Raw genomic sequence first — 8,070 nt, 5'->3', positions numbered from 1 at the left:
GCGCATTTATGGTAGCTAATTATTGAATGTCTTGAAGCAAGTGGAAATTATTTATTATGTAGTAAACAAAGATAATTGTGCATGTACGTTTTTGTCAACATCCAACCTGTTAATTAGCACAACAAATGACGAAATGAAAGCATTTTCTTTTTGGTAATTCGTAAAGTCTTTATTTTAAATTAGTATTTTTTCATTTTAACAGTTATTTGTTTGAAGGATAAATTCACGAAGGTTTACATATCAACTGCGGAATGTTATCAATACGATGTATCTACCATTATTGTTCCATATACTACTTTGGTTAGTATTGTACTATTGTTTAATCCGTTGTTTCGCCTTAAATTACAGATATCAACAATTGTGATCCAGATCCTTGCATGAATGGAGGAAATTGTACAGATGGAATAAACACCTTTACTTGTGATTGTGTTGCTGGTTATACCGACAGTACCTGCTCTTCAGGTTTACTTTAAAAACTTTTTTTAAAAATAAATATATTAATGTGATCTATATTTATTTGTCTCAATTTGTTTCTTTGTAAAATATTACAAAGGTATCAATTAGCGTCATATATTAAATACTTGTATGTAGATGTGTTGTGGTCAAGTGGATACGTCTCCTGATTGTCGATCACAAGGTTCGCGGTTCACAAGGTTCGCGGTTCTAATGTACTTTGGCAAGACATTGATCTACATTTGCCACACTCAACCCAGGTGATGGAAATGGGTTAAGCCCCAGTCCCATATAAAGCCGGACCAGCACGGACGAGCACGGACCACTCCGGACCATCCCAGACCATGGTCTGGGGTGATCCGGGATGGTCCGGGATGTTTTGTTTAAAAAATCTCAACCGCCGACCGTCTCCCCGGACCCAACACGGTACCACTACGGACCGCCCCGGACCATCCGGGCATAGCCCCGGCAGCAGTACAGATCATTCCAGACCCAGCACGGAGCCGCCACGGACCGTCCCGGACCACCCCGGTGCCAACACGGTGCCAACACGGATGACACCGGACCATCCCGGTGCCAACACGGATCATCCTGGAACGCCCTGGTGCTGGTCCAGGGTGATCCGTGTCGCCACCGTGCTGGGTCCGGGATCATCCGTAGGGGCGCCGGGGGGATCCGGGGTCAATAACTCACTCCCGGACTGCCACGGATCAACACGGACCGCCCCGGCGCCACTACGGATGACCCCGGACCCAGCACGGTGGCTACACGGATCACCCCGGATCAAACTATTGTCCCGGACCGTCCCGGACCACCCCGGCAGTTTTTGACCGTCAAAAACATCCGGGGTCGACTCCCGGACCGCCCAGGACCATCCAGGACCATCCAGGACCACCCCGGTGCCAACACGGTATCAACACGGACCGAATCCCAGATCACCCCGGATGGGTCCGGGATGGTCCGGGACGGTCCGGGACGTATATGGGACTGTAGCTTTACCTAGCAGGAATCAATTCCTTAAAATGCTAGAGCGTCGTAATGGCCGCCTTGCTATAGCAAGAGTAATAATCGGGCAGCGCTAGGAGCATCACGACGTGGCGGACATATGCGCTATATAAGAAGCCATTATTATTGTTATTATTATTATTATTATTATTATAGATTGAGAACACGGTACCATGTACTTTGGAGCCGACTCATTAAAGCAAATTCGTGGTTATTGTTCCAAACCCGAGCAATGTACATAATTTTATTACCGGGCAAGCATAACAAATGCAAAGTATCGCAGACTGAGACAACTGATAAAAAGTACGTGCCATTGCCATTGTAATGCTCCAGGTCATCAAATAACAAACATTATACTTGAGGATATGATTTTTAATTTTTTGGACAGACTGAATGTTATTATTATTTATATTATTATTGAAAAATATATCTGATTATTTCATTTTTCTTGTCTGTTTAACAGCATTTAATGCCTTAACAGCTACGATCATAATTTTGCTTATTGGGTTTGATTGGTTTTATACTTCGTAAAACAAGACAGACATGAACATAAATTAAAAATAACGAAAAAGGTGAAAAGCTCTATTCAAAGCATAATGGTTCTGTTCTATCAAGACTCTATCTATAGGCCTATGTGTAGTTTGCTTGTTAATGTAAGTTAAATTCAGAAGTGAATAACATTCAACCTACTACTCAAAGGAAAGAACTTGTGTTGACTCCAATGATAGCAGAGCCTCATGAAAGACATATATTAGAATGCGTGCTTTAATGAATTAGGACATTCCTGGATAATTTAAACATTGTGTATCATTCTTTTACACATTGTTATTGTGTGTATTTAGATAAGAAACGGAATTTAAAAGTAAGAAAAGTAATTGAACTCATGACACACCTCCCTGTATTTTTATTATGTTTAACAGCTTCCAGGATTATTGGTGGCTCCTTCAAGTTTACCCGGCTTAACGGTCGGGAGGTTATTTTCACGGATTCTCTTGATGATCCGAAGTCAGAAGCTTACCGCAATCTGGAAAACCTTTGTTACAAAATCGTAAGTTCAACAGTTTTTAGAGTGGAGCCTATATCATTACTGTGATTTAACGAGATTATGTCAAATTACCATTTTTCATTGTAATTGTAGTTGTAAAACAGTCACAATAGGAATACATAGAACAAAGGCAATGTTTTATGTCTTCTTTTAGCTTGGAGAACAGGAGAATATGTTATGATAATAAAGTCTTTATATAAAAAGTATTTAAATATTAAGCAAATTTTCGATAATCTCGCATAACCCGTCCTTGGTATTAATATTATATTCAATCTCTTCATGTCAGCTCCACGATGTTTTGATGAACATCGTAAGCGCACAAATTAATGAGTGGGATGTTGAAATTACTGGATTCTCGTCGGGCAGCGTCGTTGTCGATTTTGAGGTCACGGTCTTCGACTCCGATAGGGCTAACCTCAACGACGAAGCAGCAGCAGTTGAGATGTCCCTTGGACTTCAACAGCCAGGCGTTTGGCAAACTGCGGATGGCTCTGTAAGTCTCAACGTGGAATCCATAGTTGCTTTCGGTGAGTTTGAATCTGAATTGTGGTTATACTTCAGGTGTTATTCACAGTGTGGTAAGAGGCGTTATGTAATTTGTTCAAGCTTAGGTTGGTAGGTCTTCTCAAGACAGCTTAATCATAGATATCCTGCCTTATCTGACCTAGACCGAATCCATTTTTCTAAAAACCAAGGAATAAGAGGCCTGGGGGCGGGGGCGGGGGGGGGGAGCGTTGTTTTCATAGATTTTAAAACGCCACACTTTAATCGAATCGAATTGAAACAGCCCACTGGCATATCATAAACACAAGGGCAGAACATTCGCAGTTGCAAAACAGTGAAAAAACTGTTTGTGAGTGGTCGTAAATTTAGCCAATGATTGATGTCTTTTTCTTCCAATAGGTGAAATCTGCCTTACTAATCCATGTTCAAATGGGATGTGTGTTACGTCGCCCGGAGACATAGATTACAGATGCATTTGCCATTATGGATATACGGGACAATATTGTGAAACAGGTGAGCGACCATTAATTCCTCAAGCGCTTTCTTTAAAGAAAAATCCAACCTTAAGAGCAAATTGTTCTGAAAGAAAGAAGACAAATTAGAGAATTAGTTTGGTGAAAGTTTGAAAGTAGTCGAACAAACAATAAGAAAGTTGTGAATAATTGAAAATTGCAATCACTAAACATAAGGGGATTTCAAATCAGTGTTGCCACTTTGATATTGTTGTGGACAACTTTACAATTTGTTCCAACAAGCAAATTTACTAAATTCATCAAAATGTACTACTCGGGAGGGCCTTTTCTTTTTAAAAATGTGATGTCCATAATAGAAGGCGGTTAGCAGAAATAAAGAAATATAATTTTATCGATATCTATAAATATATTCATATATATATATTTATATATTTATATATTAATATACCAACTGTATGATATATATATATATATTCATTATTTGTCCGATTCATTCTTATTTTACGCCAATTTGTTTCTTTTACTTATTTGCTCTAATACAAATATTAAACTCATTACAAAGTTTGGATTGCCCTTAAAAACGGCAATTTTGATAATACTGCACAACTCATTTCATTTCACCAATCATCATTTTCATCAACTCCTTCACCTTCACCATCATCATTATCATCAGCTAGAGCGTCCGTATCTCTCTTATGGCCCTTTCATAAGCCTTCTGGTTTTCAGCATCCGTTTGGATAAGACCAAATGCTCTCATCTCTCCTTTGATTCATTTCATCAATAAGCAACATATTTACTTACACAACTCTCAGATCCCGGTTAAGGCCAATAGACCAATGGTATATTGTAAATCTAACATTGCTTCATTTTTCACTTTCCTTTTCAGAGGTAATTTGCCCCCTGCCTAATCAGCCCTATAGTCAAGTTGTAATGGCTCAAAGCGTCTACAGAGGAGGTGATTTTATCACTATACAGTGCGACGACAAAACGAAATCTGTTGTATGGCAATGCAACGGAACGTCTGGGAATTGGGTACAACTGGCAAACCTTGATTGCATACCAGGTAGTAAAGTTTTCCCATTTGCAAGTTAAATTGAACAAATAGAGAAAAGTTAACAAATAAAACAGTGAATGTTTCGTCCAAATCGGATGAAAATAAAAAAAGGCTCTAACACAAATAATGCCTAGGTCACATATAAACCGGGCCCCGTACGATTTTCCCTACCTGGCGACTTGCCATGGATTTACAGACCATACGGGACCCTTCCGATTTTCATTTCTCCGGCATGTGTGGTCACATATTATGCAGTGCAATGCAAGGCGCCCGTAAGAGTGCCGGCAGGGTGCCGGCCGGTAAGCTTACGGGCTCCGTCCAATGAGCAGGTGCACCCATGGCTCCCGGAAGGTACTCGGCCGGGGTCCTCAAGGCGCCCGGGCGGGTGCCGTGCGGTGCACTGAACTATGTGTCCTTTGACATCCGCACCTCCTGTATTAAAAGCTGCGTTATACATTTTTAGATGCCGCCGTGAGGGGCCCGCACGGGCAATAATCATTTCAAATGGCCCCCGGACGGCAGACGCCTGGTGTTGTGCATAATCACCCGGGGCACTTGAGGGGCCCTTGAGGAAGCCGTACGGTACACGTACGGTACCTTTGAGCACCGCAAGGCGCCCGTAAACATTTTTCATGAGAATTTACCTAACAAAATCGTGAGGTGCCCGTTCAGGCACTGTCCGGAGCCCGCACGGAAACCGTAAGGTGCCCTACGGGCCCTTCACGGGCTTTTTACGGCCTTACGGTCAGATAAAAATGCCGGGAGATTTGGGAGCATCCAACTCAGCACCACAGCTCCCGTACGGATTAAAATAACTGTCCCGGCGCCCGTACGAACTTTAAGGCAGCCGGCCGGACAGCGGCCGAAAATTCCCAAAATGTCTGTTTTTACTCGCCGTACGGGCTCCGGAGTGTATATGTGAAAGCCCCATAAGCCTGTTGATTTCGTAATCCCCTTACTCTTATCTATCCGTTTTGTACAAAATTTTAACACAAAATATCAAATTTCTTCATAGGAATATGAACAATTAATTTTTGAAAACCAACTCCATAATTTGTTTAATGTTTCTTCCGATTTTGATGAAACTATCACAGTTTTGTTTGTTTAATCTTTCTCATTTTATTGATTTCAACTTGCAAATGGATCGGAATTGCCATATCAATGGATTATATTTTGCTTTTAGCTTAAAACTTTGAATCTTTAACGGCTCTTACAGTCTTCGCAAGTATTTTAGTACACGTTTACGAGCATTTTTTTGTAATACTTTGAAGGTTGGAAACACCTATGCATCGGTATTACAAATAATCTCCATCTTGTCCTTGATGGATGTTTTGTCTCTTATGTGGTACTTATTATAAACCATGCAGCCTCTTCGTTGTGTTTCGGTTATGTTAAATCCACTGGAATTGTTTTTTTTAAGGAATATACAGGTTGTGTAAAGACTAGTGATACTTGTATGTTAACTAGTGCCTTTCATTATGAATTTTGTTAAGCCCATTTAATACGAAAGCTAGTGTTGTACATCTATATGAAGGGCAATACAAGTTTACTTATTTTATAGGGTGCGTTCATGCTCGATTTTGAAGGTAGAATGAGCGATCTGAAACGCTCATCGTAAACGCTCATCGTAATCGCAGTTCCACGGTGTACTGTTTATGCTCACTTCTCTGGCTCCTCCAGGCAAATCTGGCTGGGTGGCCTTGCAGCTGGATTCGCAAACCTGCACTTCGCATGCTACGTAGACCCACTAGAGGTCAGTGCGTTGACACCATTTAAACGCGTTTACAAATGATTGTGCGTTTATGCTTTTCAGAATCGCCGATCATAAACGCACCTTTTTGTGAGTTTACGATCGGCGATCGTGATCGCCGTTTTTCGGTGATTCTACACAAATGAGAAAGGACGCAAACGCGTAACAGATGCCTGATTCTGGCCAGAAATAGTTGAGCATAAACATACCCTAAGTGATTACAAGATTTTACGTCAGTCATAACCAAACGGACTCTCACCCGATTCCAAGCCGAATGCTTCTTTGACATTAGGTGTAATTTACTATTTTGTTTGCCCTGGCTGTTAAAATGGTATGGTATGGCTGCAGAAAGCAACGAATTGTCAGGTTGCCGTTTCAAACCCTGTGTCAGACCTTGCAATGTGGGAGCATTTGTTCCGGTCTCAGTGAGATACCGAAAATGCTCCACGACCGGAAAGCTTGGAGAAGGGCTTTTATATGCTAAATGAAGACGAAAACAAAGAGGAGGATGATGACGATGATGATAATGATGATGTTGTCGGTCTGGTGCGTCGCGTTAGTATGTCCGTTATGTATTATTTTGTACTATTTTATCCTTTGCAGAACCAGGAGATGTACCTTCGACTGGAGTTATCATTGGTATCGTGCTCGGAATATTGGTTGTAGTTATCCTATTTCTCTACACGTAAGTTTTCCTTATGGATACTAATCTTATCTAATTTAATTAGAAAGTAATATATTTCTTCAACATCTTCAACATACCACTAGTTTCATAGGGGAGTTTAGGCCATATATCTTTGGGGGTGGCATGAGGATTTTGATAGGGAATATGATAATGGTTATCTTGACTACTAAGTATCACAACATACGATCGTTTCTGCACTATTCCAATAAGAGCTGAGGGAAACCCCAGTGTAGTGTTCCGGGGCACAGTGGGCCAGGGAGGAACCAAAGTGCGCCAAAACTAAGTTTGGGTGAATTATTTTTTTCAATTTTTTTCTTGCCCAGTTGAAAGATAATACATAGAGGAATACCTCAGTGAAATATTTAATTCCGGTATGCACAATAAGGGTATAAATTTACTACTTCAAACAGCAAAATCCTACATATTTACAGTTTTAGTGCAAAAGTGACTTATTTTATAAATCTTTCAATTCAACATGAAGTTTTTGAGTTATTGATATTAAATTGCTCTCACATATTCCTGATAGTTCATTTCGTTGAATGAATGGGTTAAAAGTAATAGAAACACAATCTTCATGAGATATTATAGGGTAATTCACTGAAAAATGGACTAATTATCCATGTTTTTTATAAATCCAGAAGAAATGTTTAGATCTCCGCGGTGTACCGCTTAAATTTTAATACCACCATTTTTCTGATGTCTAAGCTTCAAGTTGATACCAAATTTGGCTGCCCGATCTTGCCCGTTGTTATGAATTTCGAAAATGTTCATGGTTGTAATCGCTATACGTACCTGAAGTATTGACACTTCCAATTGACTGAACCAGTTATTCCTTTGTGAGGTCGTGCCGAAAAACTTTCCCATGACTTAAATATCAATTTTTCAAAATGTGTCACTCAGGAAAGTCTTTTATTTTTAGAATACTTATATGATATGCTTTCCATAACATATGTTGGATAGTTCCCCAAGGGAGAAGTATCTTTCAACAAAGAAAATGATTGATATTTTTACACGACATAATTACATCACAATCCACTGAACAAATTGTCAATTTGATATTCTCAAAGGTGTAGTGATCTCATATTTCAAACATTCATGAAT

The 8,070-nt window shown here is 40.1% G+C and overlaps 1 long non-coding RNA gene across 1 annotated transcript; it reads left to right on the top strand.

Moving 5' to 3' along the window:
* Positions 1-2,940: 2,940 nt before the first annotated feature.
* Positions 2,941-4,500, top strand: LOC105445088. Its single transcript, XR_973271.2, has 3 exons — positions 2,941-3,030; positions 3,407-3,520; positions 4,367-4,500. It is a non-coding gene; the product is annotated as an uncharacterized LOC105445088 (long non-coding RNA).
* Positions 4,501-8,070: the final 3,570 nt, after the last annotated feature.

The sequence above is a fragment of the Strongylocentrotus purpuratus genome, unplaced genomic scaffold (genome assembly GCF_000002235.5).
Source record: "Strongylocentrotus purpuratus isolate Spur 01 unplaced genomic scaffold, Spur_5.0 spur5_scaffold_3, whole genome shotgun sequence".
NCBI lineage: Eukaryota > Metazoa > Echinodermata > Echinoidea > Camarodonta > Strongylocentrotidae > Strongylocentrotus > Strongylocentrotus purpuratus.
The sequence above is the reverse complement of the archived record's forward strand: the minus strand, read 5'-3'. Positions and strand labels throughout refer to the sequence as shown.